Below are 17,196 nucleotides of genomic sequence, written 5' to 3'. Positions count from 1 at the left end.
AGAAAAGGGACGTCACGTCATCAGGACACAGTTTTTCATAGGAACGGTGGACCTTCGCACGTTGGTGCAATTGACGCTTTTTGTATAGACGCGACAAGCGTGTGGCAGACGTGTTAGTTATTGCGGACGCAGTGGCTCCATTTAAGGCAGCACGCAACGATTTCATGGGAAGTTGTCGAAAAGGCGACGACTATATTAAAGAAAAAAAAATATTCAAAGGCCTTTTTCTCTCCAAAAATGCCGGTGAGTATATAAAGAAAAACAAAAATCCCAAAACGTTTTTCTTGTAGGAGGCGGAATCATCAAGAAAATTTAGCTAATAATCAATGACTATTGACTGTATTGGCTTTATTATTGCATAAAACAACAACAACAAAACAAAAAACTCTTAGATAGATCAGCAAAAGATGGCGCGTCTTTTCCCGTTTTGTTTTTGTATACGAACCCAATTTAGTTCGTTAGCATTTCTTCGAATTGATGTCCAACTCTATATCGAAAGAAATCACAAAACAATCACAGCTATACATCGATATTATCGCCCACACACTCACGTTTAATCGATTTTTACCCTTTCATCAACGCCATGTTTTTTTTTCTTTTTCCTCTCCAAACCAAAATCTGTTTGGAACAAACACGCGCAAATGTAAATTTTTTTCTATTTTTCTTTACATGTAACTCTCAGCAAACTTTTCATGGGAAAAAAAAATAAAAAAAATGATAAAAACTTCAAAAGATCATTCATCCCTCGAGCTCCGAATCTTTTTGCAAAAAGCACTGCGCAGTCCTCAAGAGAATTTCAAATAATGGCGGTTCTTGAACACTTTCCAATTCAAATCGCCCGGGGAAAAAAAAAGGGGGAGGGGGGTGGATACAGTAGAAAGGAAAAACTCTCATTGATATATACATACATATATTTATTTGAAATGTTATACTTATATATAGGAAGTATAATATATACACAGGCATTGTGCAGCTGCTGTACTCTGATTGGACGTCCGGGGGTTGCATATATAGATACATGCGTCTATATAGACCATTATATACCAGTACATATTTAATGATGTGCGCACGGCGATTGCAAGTCAAGATATAATACATGTCTTACTCTCTATTGCACTCGAGTGCATTTATAACGAGTCCCAACTGCAGACTGTAGAAACGTTCAATCGCAATCCTATAATCAAGGATCGACCTTTTCATATATACACACATCTTCTGTATACATTCTATAGAGCAAATCTCTTCTGTCAATGGATCAAAAAGACTGCACCACTATGTAAGCGATACACAGGGCTATTGATTGACATCGATAGTCTCTCCTTTTCCTGTTTGATGTAGATCATCCATCGAACATATATATCATTTGGTTTATTGTTTGTTTCGAAATCAACGCAGCCAACGCTGACCCTTCTTAACAATTCACCAATTGATGTATGTTGCATAAGCGATAAAAATCGTGAATTGTTTATGATACATAGAGAGATAAAAGCCCAGTTGATATTGGTATATCTAAATGAAGAGGATCCGATGAAAGAAGACAACACAATCGATCACAGACAAATGTCCAAGATGATGGGCTCCGCCTTTTTCCGACTCAAATCCCAAATCATTCTGTTTTTTTGTTTTTAATGTAATTGTTTTGCATTGTGCACGCGGAACTTTAGATGTCAAAGTTAGGTATGGTATATATGTGTGCATAGCCCTTATACAGCCTCGCGTCATAGATTGATAGTTCCACCTCAGGGCGTTGGGGACGCAAATGTCAGAAGCAAAACGAAACATTCAAACTTTGCTTTCTATATACAGACACAAAAATGTCTGTTGTTTTACTTTTGTTTTCGGATAGAAATCTATATAGAACACAGCGGATTCAAACATTCCCTATATAGTATACACGAATATATGCATCGTGCACTCATTATAATAGTTTTATTCAACCAGCATTTTCCCTTTTTGCTCTTTTCGATAGAAAAAGAAAACAACGAAAAACGAAACAACAAAAAGCATAAGCTTTTTTTTCATTTTGCCTTCTCTTAATAAAGCTTCTATAGTTACCCATATAATGGCTGAACTTTGACTTGATATACGTGTCCCAATTATACGATAAGAGCCTATTAGTGAACCGAAAGTTAATGTTCATATCAAAGACAAATGTCAAAGAGTTAGGCTATATAGTCGAATGTATTAAACACATATAGGCTTATATATATACGTAACACACGGATGCTATACTTTGACGACAAATGTATATAAGAACAGGGGGGAGAAAGGATGAACAAAAGAGAGGGCGGAGTATTAGATCTATCGAGTCTTGGGTCTCTTGATAGCCAACTTGGAGGGCACAATCTTTCGCTTTGATGATCAAGCCACTTTGGTGGAAGAATGGACCTGCCGTCTCGCTATATAACTGGGCGCAGGACCACGCCCAAGTGTGTGTGTATATACGCTCGGCAACAAGAACGCGGGCTTGCAAAGCATCAGCACTCGTATAACGAGCTTTTTATATTCCTCTTATACTGTTGTCAAATGTCAATAATGGCATATATATGTACATACATATATACGGCGGACAGAGCATCGACTTATATTATCTCGTGCCAGACGGGCCCAACCCGGGTCAAACTGTGTGCACCAATCCTTGTTCTTATATGTATAATACGTACACTGTGCATATATTTAAATGACAAATAGAAAGAGAAAGTTCGTCTGCTTTTTGTTTGCAATGTAAACAGCTAAGTTCTCTGTGATCTGCAAGGTTTGGGTCTGTATAGAAAAATCCCCCCCTCCTTATTTTTTGTTGAAAAAAAAACATGGCCTTGTCCTGGTTGTATTTTTTAATGCGGACGTGACGTCTGTTGACCCGCTGTGTTTTCCTTGAGGTTTTATTTATAAAAAAAAAAAAAAAGGGTTATCAAATAACAGGAAATGATTTAGTTGATGTCAGTTTTTAAATTTAAAATTATAATGTCACATGTACATTTTCCAGTCAGTGGGCACGTCATTATTCCCATCAGAACAGCCCTGTACAAACCAAACCAAAAAAGTTGGATGTACTCCACATATAGAAGCTGAATATGTACATGTAAAAAAAGAAAGAAAAAAGAAAGCCATTACACGCAATGTATGCTGCGTTCTGGTCTGATTGAACTTGTGCAACCTGCCACGTCTCTCCTATATATCCACGAAAAAGATGCACCCGACCCCCCCATGCGTTCTTCGTATTCTTTTGCCGCCATATATCGAACGTGATATATACCCCCGAAAGACGGAGAGCATCACAGACAGCGTTGCTTTAGAAGAATGTCAAGCCAAGCGAAAGAAAGAAGCAAATGGAATGATGATGTGGTCGACTCGTCAAAAGACGGCCGGCATCCGCTTTCCGAATGGATATATATAGATATAGTATATAGACTATATACCCCGTTTCACCCTGTATCTTTTGCGCTTCAATTGCGTTCCATGTGTAAGGGCTAACAAGAAAATGAAAGGGAACAAAATGAAAAAGAAGTTTATGGAATAAGAAGAAAAAGAAAAAAAGGGGGGGGAGGGATTCCGGTTCTTCTTACATTTTGTTTGTCTGATTTTGTAAAAAAGGTCTGTGCATTAATAAACGGAGGGGAAATCTGTTTGTTACGTTGGTGTTACATGTGGATGTTTGAAGTGTGCTAAACAAGCGCAAGTATAAATGGATTTAATTTAGTTTGCAATTTACATCAAAAATCTATATAGGAACTTCGATGTAAAAGTGACACACGAAACGAGTTGGACAAAAAAAAAATAAAATGTTCAGCTTTCCTCGAAGAAAGCAAAAGTTTGATGTAGGCTGAATTTATAATACACAGGCATCACTGTTTAAAAAGCGACAAAAATTCTGGCGATTGAAGAGTTTGTCCGCTTTTTTATTTATTATTATTTTATTTTATTTTTTTTGGTTCATCCTTAAAAAAAAATATACGTGGGATGCACTGCTGGGATTCGAAATGGTTTGCTGCTCATGTGTCTTGTGCTGCTGTCGCCTATAGATGCCCTTCCAGCAGAACAGTCTCGGGAGTGCTCATGTAAAGTGCAGTGCATCACAAAGTTTTGGGTTCTCTCACTTAGCAATTCCGTCCCGTTCTCCTCACTATAGACCTCCCCACCCAGATCAACTTTTAGTCTCATCCCATCTACACTCCTTTTATTTGTAAATTTTTGCATCCCTCCCGCGATGTCTGAAATCTATAAAAGAAAACAAAATGTATATAGGCCTAAACCAAGTTCCAAAGCGCCTAAAGCTCTTTGTCCATCAAAAAATGCCGTTCATTATATATATATACTTAATGCAACCAGCTGATGCTATGTGTGTGTCCATATATAGAGAAAAAAAAAGGGCCTTATACCGGAAGCGAGGTGGAGCTGATGGTGCAATAGAACTGCTGAGCAGCACTTCAATACATAAAAGTCATATTTTCAATGTATACACACCTGGCCTTTTATATATATACTGAGATGGAGGGAACCTATATTACAGGACATGTGATGCTCTTCGATCCAAAACTTGTATAAAGATGTGTGCTGCCACGGCACACAGCAGCAGCAGCAGCAGCCTCTTTTGGCTATTAAATATATAGCTGGCCGATTTTGTTTTATTTGCCACGGCAACTCGGCAAAGATATGGACTTGGCAACAAACTTGGCTTTTAGTGTAACAAGAATTTCGAATAAAGGAACGAAAATGGACGCCTTGGGGATATATATCGTCAACGAATGCTGAGAAAAGAAAAATATGATCCCGGATAATCGGGTAAAGACCAAACATTTGTATTAGATACAGAAGGAAATTTTATGTATAAATATATACGTATATTATATATATAACTAAAGGCAATGCTTCTTATAATTTTCGACAATCAAGAAGAAAAAAATGAAATAAAATCGATGTGTTTATCGCTTTATGTATAGACGCGGCGTTGGCCAGTTCTATATGCGACATATTTTCTCCATGCAATTGTGAAGATGACTCTCTATAGAAAGAGATCGGCTATAGAATGGCACTAAAAACTCCATCCATCACCCAGAATATATGTGTCTGTCTATACCGGATAAATAATAAAAAAAACAAACAAAACAAAACAAAAGTCTAAATGTATAGATGCTGAAACTGCTAAGGCGGAGAGCGTCTCGTTGATGATGCCACACCATTTTCAACGTCGCTCAGTTTTCTTGGCAAAAGACGAGCTTCTATAAGAAAAGTGTGTGTGTTTTTTTAAAAAGCATCCCAAGTCAGAAGGGCACAACTTTAAGCTTTCTGTTTTTTCTTCTCTTAAATATTTCTATGTAGCCTCTCCGCATTCTCACTCTGCCGCAAATGGCCGCGTACAGATCCAGCACGAACGGCAGAGCCATGGATCGATAATTGTGTGTGTATACTGTTTCAACTCGTTTCTTCGTTTCTATAGCAAATGCGACCCCCTCCCCACCCAGAAAAGAAAAGAAAAGAAGAACGGATTCAAAGAATCTTGTATATAGAAAAGAAAAAATGAAAATATCTGTCAAAAAGAATCTGAAAAGTCATCGGGTTTCAACGTTTCAAAGGTACATAACGTACTATGTAGCCTTCAAAGGAGCATCTCCGACAAATAACTCAATATGGTATAGACCTACGTGATGTTATATATATTGTATAGATGTAGACTGTTAAAATATTGATATGGTTCGGGGTATATGTGTACACAACAAGGGATGGCATTAAAAAAAGAAAAATTGATATATAGGCTAGTTCATTTTTCCCATTTTCGTAATGCAACACGAAGCAAAAATATGTGAAGGAAATCATCGCAAAATACAAATGATCTCTGGTTTTAGAAAATTGATGTTCTCTATACCGTATATATGTAATATAGTCAGTTCAACGGACAATTGTTTGTGTGTTCATTGGCTCAGTTATATAAGGATGGACCACAACCACCTGAAGCTGTTTTATATTACATGCATCATATGTGTCTTCAATTGCCGTATATAAGGCCCTATAAAAGTTTTACTGGAACCAGCTGCATTTAAAAGCCCTGACGTTGCTGTTTCCATCCTCATGAAACTCCGTAGACCCTATATATGTATACGAAAGAGTCGAGCACTCTCGCAGATTGGCCATCACAATGTTTGAAACAACAAAGAAACTACATGCGATATGCATTAGCCTTAGTTAGATAGAACTTTATAAATGACTTGTTCACGCTAATTCAATTTCGTCCATTGTATAATCTACGTATAGTACTACATATATACACACTGATGTGCGGGTATAACAAAAAGTTCGGTCTATATCGTTGGTTAAACCCCCGCTTATTCTATGGCCAAATGAGTTTCACTTTGTAATTCGTGCATCACGGTGTATATATTCATCTCTGTCGGAGGAAATTCCTCGGTCAATTCAATATCGAATTCTTGGTGCCATTAATACAGATGGACAAGTCGGGAGCACTATCATATCGGAAAGGGCTGATGTCTTATATATACGATTATAATACAGCATCCATGCTCAATCACAGTATAACGTATTCTGGCCATCACAAAAAGCAATAAATATTTGGTAGGTTAATATATCCAGTCCGAGGGACACGAAACCAATAACACATCGTCCGACTTATGGACTTTTATTATTATCATTTTTTTTTAAATAGTTCTACTCTTTTGTGTTATGCACAGACGGTGTGGAATGAAAGTAGCTAATATGCATGTATACAGCATGGAATTCTATGAATGTTTCGCCAGCCAAACTCTCTGCCGAAGCACTTGACACGTGTAACTGGAAACATCCCAAGAGATGTACAAAACGGCGAGTAATAAATAACGACTATATATAGGCTATATAATACTATATATATGCAGCGTTGACCCTCATGTCACGTCCGCCAGAGTCCCGTTCGATTTATTTCAACACACGCATGAATGAGCCGCCTTATAAGTATAGGCCTACAAATCCCACGTATATACGTATAACATATAGAAAACGTGTTGCGTGATATTTGAAGCGTACATGTGTACTAGGGAAATGTATATACGCACCTGTATATAGAACGATAAAGGAAAAGAAAACCACAAAGTCAGAGTGTTATTGTATTTCTGTGTCTATAAATTTAAAGATATGACGCCACACGGTATGTACGTCTGCAACAGATCGTTGCCCATTGGTTGCAAGACATCGCAAGATGTAAGATTAATTAAAAAATCAAATATAACGCGTTGTATACACCTATACAAGCGTGTCAGATCTTCCTAATCGTTTAAGCCGATTAAATAGCACTTTATTTTTTAATGCGTTATGTAGACTTATACAGCAGCTTATACTAGTAAAACTCTTTTTGTTCCACATATCTGATGCTAAAGCTATGATGAAGGTATTTTCCTTTTTATTTTGCAACTAAATGTATGGTTTCCCCTTGATGTAAGCTATAATTTGACGAGCTATAAATAGAATAGTTGGAGGATTGTTTTTATAGGCCCGGAGGTCAACATAGAATTATAAGAAAGCCTTTGTCGGAATATGTGAGAAAGAACAGTCCATATAGTGTGTAGCCTATTGTGATAGGCCCTCTCTATTCCGACAGGGCATTTTCCTTTCCCGTCCGGAAATTGTGACGTAGACCTTTAAACACTCCGTCGATAAATTAGGCTATAGATGTATATATACCTATATACCTAAATCATTTATAGGTAATATAAAGGCTTCCAGGAACATCCCGTTTCTGATGTATACGCCCCTCCTATTGAAGTTGACGGGTTCGTCACTGATTTACTACGTCACTGGCCCAATTTACAGACTTGATCTACTTCCTCAAACAGCGCCCGAGATCTATACGCAACAGCTACACAGTTAATGGGAATCGCCTAATTAACGTGCTGTCCCTAGTTAGACCTATTGACGTGCGAATGCGCTAGATTTAACATCGAATTCGTATAATCAAATACTCTATTGCACAGCTGACGCCGAGAAAAAGAAAAACCTTCATCCGCTCAGTTTTTCAAAAAGGCATTATTAAATGCAACACGAACTTGTTGATGAAACATCTCACGCTTTTCTTGACGAGAAAAAGAGCCACGAGCTCTTCCAAAGGCACATGGTTTTCTTTTTTCTTTTTCTTTTTGATGTGCAAATCAATTTGTTAGGCTTTTCTTCGTTGCCGACCTTATATGGGACATTTCAACGTAGGCTGTTCTATACACGCCAACATTTGAAAATAGGAAGCTAATGATGGTATACATATATCCTGTTTGAACATCCACAGCTATACACAGTTTACTCTAACGTAAATTAAGATATAAGCTAATACAAGCTTGTTTTATATATTTATCAGTGCCAGGCTATGAACGTTGAAACATTGTTTATGAAACACAAACATTATAACGAGTCAACAGCCATATATATACGTATATCTGCTGATGGTTGGGTCTTATAACTTGCACATCAGCAACTTATGGCCTTTATTAACTGTGACACGTTTTCAGCTTTACAGTTTGAGTTTGCAACGATGGACTTATAGCATTTACAGAAGCTGTGCGAGGTAGGCTACAATGTAAACTAGATGCGTGTATAGATAAAGGCTAACTTTGTGCACAGACTGATGAGCACGTTAAATAAATTGCAGCTGACTGCATGAAATTCACGTGCGCCTATATTGACTTTCTATCCTCACACAAGTCTTGAGGCTGTAGGTACAATATTTCCCATGCCAATGTCACGTATATAGCAAGAGAAATCGAAATCGTATATATATCCCCACGATTCGCGTGATCGGCTAGAGGCTCACGTAACGCCAACGGCGTTTCATTATTTCCCATTTCTTCCTTTGATATATTTTTTTTTATTCACCATCACCTCGTTTGTTTTCCATCTCCCCTTATATGTAGTCTACTCGATAGTTAAAACGTGACGGGAGCAAAACGAACAGCACGAACAGTTGAGACCAGTCAAACACGACAATGTCGTGCGAAAACGGGACCCGCAAGACGAGAACGTAATAACCTCTGACAGAAAAAAAAAATGTGCTGAAAGAAGACGTAAGGCCAATGCCAAATAAAATACAAGATTTTCCAAGTGTCGAGGTCAGACGATGTAACGTGCTCGGTATATAAATAGAACCTATATATAACAAGATCTTCTCGTTACTGAAAAGACAAAGTCTTTTGCAGCCTGATGCTCAAAAGCAGAGAGCGAGGATTATAACAAAATATATATATATATCTGGACACTATATATGGATGTCCAAGTTGACAGGGCTTATTTATTTGTCATCCAAAAAGAGTGAGATAGCACATCGAGCTGGTGTCTGTAAAGGCTAACAAGCTTAAAGAAGGAGACAAAAAAAGAGGGGGTTGCTTGTTAAAAGAAATAAATTATGCCAATAATAAATACACGTTTTGTGGCATCAGAAAAATGACGTCTATTGTTTGATACCCATTTCAATCATATATACGAAAATAGTCTCGAACAGCACAAACAAAATGAGTTTTATAAAGGGCTGGTAATATATGTATGTGAGAAACATGTTTTTAATGGGTGTAAAGAAGAAGAATTGCATATAGGTGGGAAAAGCGAGGAACTGTACGTAATATGCCTTTACAGATCTTTGTTAATTTAAGAAGAAATGAATTTGACGGCAGCAGCCAATAGGGACTTTTGTGTAGAGCAGCGTTGCATAAGCCGGAAGCACTCGTGCGGCAGGGGGGAAAGATTTTAATCACGCGGGCAGCCAGCAGACGTTGAAGCACATAGCAGAAAGCTGAGTGAAAAATATTTCATCAACGGGGCCCGGCCAGCAGCAACAGACATGAAAGAGCATATAGAAATGCTGCGATTGCCTTTTCAAAAGAACTTTTCTTTTGCGGTTCTTTACACCCGGCATTAATCAGCGGGGAACAAAAAGAAAAAAAAAATAGCATATAGCATCAGAATGAGGAGACATAACACGTTTAAAAATTGCGCATAATAAGAGTGTGTATAGCCTATATGCATCTGTAGAAAAGAAAATTGCGAGGAAAAGTTTCAGAAAGCAGTTTATACTTATTAACTTTTACAAAGCAGGGCCTTCGTGATAAACGTGTAAGATTGGGGAGGACGAGCCTTTGAATGAGTGTTGGGACGCTGTCAATTTGTTTTTGGACACGATGATAATCTTTTTACTGCTCCATGGCACTGCAAGACTGTATATGGATGTTTTCTGAAGGGGGCAGAATTAAGTAACAAAAGATAAAGTTAGAAATGTAATTATTCTCTCGGGACTGTCTGACGGGAAATTGTATCGGTACGTTATATAGCAACGCGGGATTGGATTTGGGCCAAGATCATTAAAAGACAAAAAAAAATGTCGAGATGGTGAGATTCTAAAAAAAAATAAGAAGAAGAAAAAACTGATAGTCAGAAGATGGCGAACGTCAGTTGACAGTAAATGGATAGAAAACGCGTACGCACCAAATAGTGTCGAACCGACTGAAACATATCATACGTCACATACTTCCTAGTTTGGGCTCAGCATTTTCCTGTCAGACTTTAATGAGTTTTTTTTTACGTAGCTTATTCTTTTTGTTCTGTATATTTATCTTGATCCACGTAGAAAGTTACACGATCGCCCGATGAAAAAAAGGCTTTGTATTCTGGTGAGACCCATTAATAGCTGTTCAGTTACTACTCTTTCCAGATTGTCGCATGAGGTTCATTATGCTACCGCTAGGTGGTTGTAGGTTACGATTCAGTTTCCGAAAAATCCCACTAACTCTAGAAAAATGAAAAATCCTAACTTCTACCACTCAGTTTTCTACGTTTATTTTAAAACCTATAAGCCTCACGTCAAACAGAACTTGCGTATCGTGTTTGTGGTTTAATAACGAATCGAAATCACGCATATTATACAAAATCTAGAATTTTTGAAAAAATGAAAAAGTGGGAAGGGTATAGCCTTATCATTTTCGTGAAAATCTGCAAAAATCGACATCTCTTAGAATTCATTAAAAATACACACGTTATACTCAAAATTAAACGCTGATTCCGGCTATGGATCTTTAGTTTTGCATCAGGCCAGCTGTTTTTCAAAAAAATGGGACCAACGCGTTGCTGGCGCGCCAGCATTACTGCTCAGTTTTTTACATTTCTTTTAAAAATTATAAGCCTACGGTTAAAAAGAACTTGCGTATCGTGTTTGTGGTTTAATAACGAATTTGAAATCACGCATATTTTACTAAATCTAGAATTTTTGAAAAAATGAAAAAGTGGCCTTATCATTTTCGTCAAAATCTGCAAAAATCGACATCTCTTAGAATTCATTAAAAATACACACGTTATAATTAAAATTAAACGCAGATTCCGGCTGGATCTTTAGTTTTGCATCAAGACAGCTGTTAAAAAAAAAAATGGGACCAACGCGTTGCTGGCGCGCCAGCATTACCACTCAGTTTTCTACATTTATTTTCAAAACTATACGCCTACGGTTATAAAGAACTTGCGTATCGTGTTTGTGGTTTAATAACGAATCGAAATCACGCATATTTTACCAAATCTAGAATTTTGAAAATATGAAAAAGTGGGAAGGCTTATAGCCTTCTCATTTTCGTCAAAATCTGCAAAAATCGACATCTCTTAGAATTCATTTAAAATACACGTTATACTTAAAATTAAACGCTGATTCTGGCTGGATCTTTAGTTTTGCATCAAGACAGCTGTTTTTCAAATAAATGGGACCAACGCGTTGCTGGCGCGCCAGCACAAATGATCAGTTTTCTATGTTTATTTTAAAAACTATAAGCCTCATGTTAAAAGCTGAAGGTGAACCTCGAACGCGGATTGATGTTTGTCAGCTACGTTTTGCAGAAGAAATCATTTGTCTATTCTCATTCTGAAAGAAGAAACAGACTTCATTGTCGCAACACGTGACCGTAAAAACCACTTCCACTCACTAGTCCAAAAAAAAAAAAAGATAAACCAATAAGCATAAATATAACCAATAAGTTTCTGTTTCTGTTGAAAGAGTTTTTCATGATAACGGTCGAAAACTGTATGACAAACCGTTTAATTAACATCAGGAAAGTAAAGAAAATCTTACGACTCCTATAGATTTCATGTTTGCCATACGGGTTCCACCTACGACGACTAAGGCTGTCACGCAGCAAAGTATAGGAAAACAAAATGACAAGATGAAGATTACAGTAACTCGTACTATACTGAGGATTTGGGATTGTGCCCAGCATTATTGCCAAACGAAGCAGTATTGTATTTGTATATACACACGTAACACGCGCGTGTCCTTATATTAAAGGACAAAATCCTGTGACGGACCGGTCATCATTTCTCTTATTTCGGGCTTCATTTTCTCAGTATGTTTCCCTTATTTCTTTTTTTTTTTTTCTTCCTCTTCGTCATTGCTGATTAGAGCAGAACGCGTTTGTCTATATCCCTTAGCCGTGTCAGCGACTTAGTCGACGTCACATCTAAGAAAGCGCCATCCCATTAAAAAAAGAAAAAGGGACAGCCAGCGGATGATTCAGAAACTACTCTAAAACAGTGTGGGTCTATATACACAAAAGCTCTTTGTGCAACTAAATATATAAACAGATGTCCAAAATAATCCGGCAGGGACTTGCTTTGGCTGCTGTTCTCTTTTCTTTTTCTGATTTTTTTTTTTATAGAACGGTGCGAATGTCGGTGTCGGTCGCGACACGCCTCTGCCACAGCAAAGCTCTTTACATAAACCAGAGAGATCTTTATAGAGCCTAATATAGAAAGAGGTGACATGGCAGGCCGTCAAAGAGCCTCTTTTTAAGGACATCCGCACAGTGTACTCGACGTGAAAATGAAAAAAAAAAAAAATAAATAAATAAAAGAAAAGAAAAGAAAGAAAAAGAAACGAAGGATGAGAATAGGTTTTTCTTAAACAGAGAGGCAACAACTTTTTTGCACTCTATTGATCTAGCTCGTGAGTGAGAGAGAAAGGAAAGAGACGCAAACTTACTGGCTGTCTGTCACGAGAACCAAATACGGTACAAGAGGATGTGTCGGCGCAAACAGCACAACAGCAGGCTCGGATTGTAAAAGGCGATAGAAGAAAAGCCAGTCAGCAGCAGTAAGAAGAGAAGGAAAGAACATGCTGCTGGGGGGAGATGGGATTGCACTCAAAGGATTGACACGGTAAGATGATATCGTCATAGTGACGACGTAAAAGGCGACGAAGCTTCTTGGCCGCTGTCTCTAGCGAATCATGTGATTCCCGCGTAATATCTCCTGGCTGGACTGTTGCGTGCCATACGCGTCCGCTTCTTGTGCGGCCATTGTGTTTGGCTATCGGCGATCGATTGCTGATGTAACAAGCCAAATCGAACGATGGTAACAAAGCGATATGTGCTATACTCCTTGTGTACATGTGTGTATAGCACTTACCAAAAGTGTATACCATCAGCGAGAAAGGCAAAACAAATTGCCACGCAATTAAAAGATTTGTTCCCTTCTTTTTGTTTCTCTTTGGGTGGGAGTTGTATACCCACCATAAATTCGCCAAGCAAGTTGGTTTATACACGCCAACTTACACCTGGGGACCTGAAGCCCACCAATGGTATAGCCTGTACAGTCTGCCCAAGAGTCTGCATTAATTAAGGACGTCAATCGACTCGGCGCTGCTTAGCGGTCGGGCTCTCCAACAGAACTTTCGACTTGGATGTCTTCGTATATATACGTTGGAGTCCTCGTTATTTTTACGCTTGTATGTACTATATATCCATATCATATATATAAGCGCAGATCGATTAGTGAACGTATAGACGTAGTCTGGCCACAAACTTATTTTTCTATCAATTTTTGATGAAGAACAAACTATAGGGATAAAATCAAATGAAAAAGTTAGGCTATATACTATCAAGCTCCAACATTTTTTTTAGTAGGCCATTATACCCAATAATAAAGTACTATGGAACATTCCGCTAGGGAAATGGCTTTACAAGTCGATTGACAATATACGTAGTCTAGTTGTATGGAAGGAACATAAGCTCCTGTTATTTCGCCAAATGATATACCAAAGAATTCAATCAACGAATGGCGGAGGATAAAAAGGAAAAAGAAAACGTCAATCACTGTACGTTGTTATATACGTTCTGAGGCGAGCCAGGAGTATAGTATAAAGATTTAGCTGATTGGGAGAAACATCATCTAAATTTTCTATACCTTTAGCGCGCTCTATTGCGCTGTGCATTATAAATATAGCCATAGAGACGACAACGGGGAAAGCTGAGCGACCGGACGTGAGATCGATAGCTGAATATATGGGTGACTCGCTTCCAAAGACAATCAATTCTTCCTGCTGCCTTCATTTTAATGACGAAGTATATGTAGGCATATATAATTAAAAGACAACCGAGGTTATAATCTTATGAAATTCCCTATGTGATTATATGTACATACATAGGAAATGATGCGAAACCGCTTCCGATTGGCTATATATTTTTTCTAGTCCCAAATAATCCATTGGTTCTCAAATTCCCCAAGAGGCCAAAATCTTATTATTATTATGGCCTTTTACCAAGAAAAGGGGATTACGATATACACAGGCTATAATAAATTGCATTCCTTCCGAACTATTTGATTTTTGATTTGTCTTAAACTCTTATGCAACCCAATATTGGATATCCCGATTGGAAAATGGCGACGAGATCGAGCAATGACGTTTGACGTACTCAAGAGCGACACTCATGGAACATCAGACAATTGTGCCCGTCTTAGAATATAAATGATAAATCCAAAGCTTTCATGCATGGAAGAAGAGTTTCTCTTTTGTTGAATCCAACCGGGGATGCATGTGGGGGATGTCGTGAACAACACGCCCACCGGCGGGATAGACAGGAACGTGCACAAAGCGGTCAACCCGCAACAGATTCTATAGAGTATGATGTCTCGAGTTGCTTTCTCGGATACAGCAAAGCACACACACACATACGCGTCTTCCTTTATAGATGTGAGGGCTGGCGCGTCTTTTATTTCTAGATAATAATGTAGAAAGAAAAGAAGAAGAAGAAAAACGATGGTATATTATAGAATCTATATATGTTGGCGCGGTGTTGCGTTCCGAGTTTTACTCGTCCGACGCAGACTAATAGCATCAAAGGCAAGAGAAGAAGCCATCGATAATGACCGTGCTGCTATTGACGCAACGCTGTCCATCCCCATAAGGAAGAAAAAAAAAAGAACCGCTCCGGTGCAATTTTACAAACTGGCCCTCGACGTCTTTGACTTTCTCTCGTCTCCCCCACAAATGATCAAGGCTCTTTCTTTGTTTACTTTTTTTTCTTCTTTGCCCCTTCTGCTTTCATCTGGAATAGCTAGCAGCACGCTGTGTTAGGCTTTACCGCTTCGACTGCCAGTGTCAGTTCATTATCTCTCGGCAAGAACCTCACGACCTATATACAACAAGCTGGCAGCCGCTTTTGTTCGAAAGCTATGAAGCAGTTTTTATATTTTTGAAAAAAGAAAAGCTGGTAAAATGAAGATAAGCACGTTATAGTTAATTGCTTTATTGTATATAGATTAACCACCGCAAACGTGGTGCTGATGGCGTGGGCCTATAAGCACATTCCCAATTTCGATCACCTTTTTGTCTCTGTACCAAGCATAATCGACAAAGCTGTTTGCACGGCTAGACGTTCCATGGATGTTTTCAATTTGATTTGTCGTTCATTTTCCACGTTTTACATATACTTCATCAAGCCACTTGATTTTGACTATACTTAGCAAAAAATGGAGCTTGTCAAAGTCAGGGCTTGTTTCGCAGAGAGTGGACTTTTAAGAGCCTACACGTGCCAGACGTCCTTGTTTCGTAATTGGCATTGTTTTCAAGCGTCTATATAATATAATTAGTTGGACATATATAATAGCCAACCATCTATACGTCTCGCCGTTTGTTGTATAATAAAAACAGCTAGTCACTAATGAAGCTCTTCTTGAAGAACGCGTGATATGTTACATGAACATCATTACAATATCGTCTCATTCAAGAAAACTGTTAACCTTTTTTTGCTTTTCTTATTTGTTTAAGGTCAGTCTGTCCCCGTCGAATGGCTGATGCTATTTATTGATTTGCTTTTTGCTTTTATACTTTCATCCATCTTAGGTTTAGTTTGTTGTTTCTGTTTGTTTGTTTTTTTGTTGGGGGGAGTATAGCGAAGATGAAGTCCAAGTTTGAGAGAGAAAAAAACAAAACAAAACAAAGAAACAAAAGGGAGTGTACCAATAAATAAACTGAATGGGGCAGCATCCGGTAACAAGCATGCCGTTTTCCGTCTATTAGGTATATATAGCGATTGTTGAGTAGTATACAGACAGAATCCCTTTTCCCTCCTCGCTGGCCACAAGTCTCCTATTTCTTGCCCATCTTTCCGGTATAGCTTGTCCTCCTACATCCGTTTCTTCTTTTTTTGTACGAAAGAAGCCAGCGGGTAGCCAGTTCCTTTTTACTCCATTTTGTTTCATGGCATTTACCATGGGAGATTGGGGCAAAAGATCAAACATCACGGCAAAGTGATTCGATATCTTGGCCACATATAGAATCCAGAACGTCGCAAAAACTAAGAATAGGATTCATTTTTTGGGGGTAGTACAAGAATATTTAAAAATAAAAAAATAAATAAATCAGTACGAATGAGAGAGCGTTATAACCTTAAACAAAGAAACGTACTTGTTATAGCACGAGACATCAAGGGACTTGAAGGAGAAGGGCCTGGTTCTGATGGGGGGGCATTATAAGTGAAGAATAAAATTAATTGCATGTAGGCACTAAGCTTTTGAGGGAAATGGTTGCTAGGGCAACGGTGTGGGAGTTGCACTCTCACACCAGGTGTTGCAATGCCTCCTGTGTACTTCTTTATAAGTATCTAAAGGGATTTTAAAATATATATATATAGGCTAACAATAATAAAAGTTTGACTGCAGATTGCGACGGGCAAAAATGAAAAGTTTCGATCCAACAGCTCCCACGATATTACAAATCGATTTAAAAAAAAAAAAAGAGTCTTTGACGACAAAGAAGAAACCAACGAAACTATGGAAGGATTTCAACAACAACAAAAAAACTAAAGAAAGAAAACTCAATTGAAACTGTAGACATCATGCATATTGCATATACTATGGCATATAGAAAGAGCATTTCCGTAAAAAGAAAAGGGAAAAGAAAAGGATGACAGAACTATAGTA

Source organism: Daphnia magna, linkage group LG6 (assembly GCF_020631705.1).
Source record: "Daphnia magna isolate NIES linkage group LG6, ASM2063170v1.1, whole genome shotgun sequence".
NCBI lineage: Eukaryota > Metazoa > Arthropoda > Branchiopoda > Diplostraca > Daphniidae > Daphnia > Daphnia magna.
The sequence above is the reverse complement of the archived record's forward strand: the minus strand, read 5'-3'. Positions refer to the sequence as shown.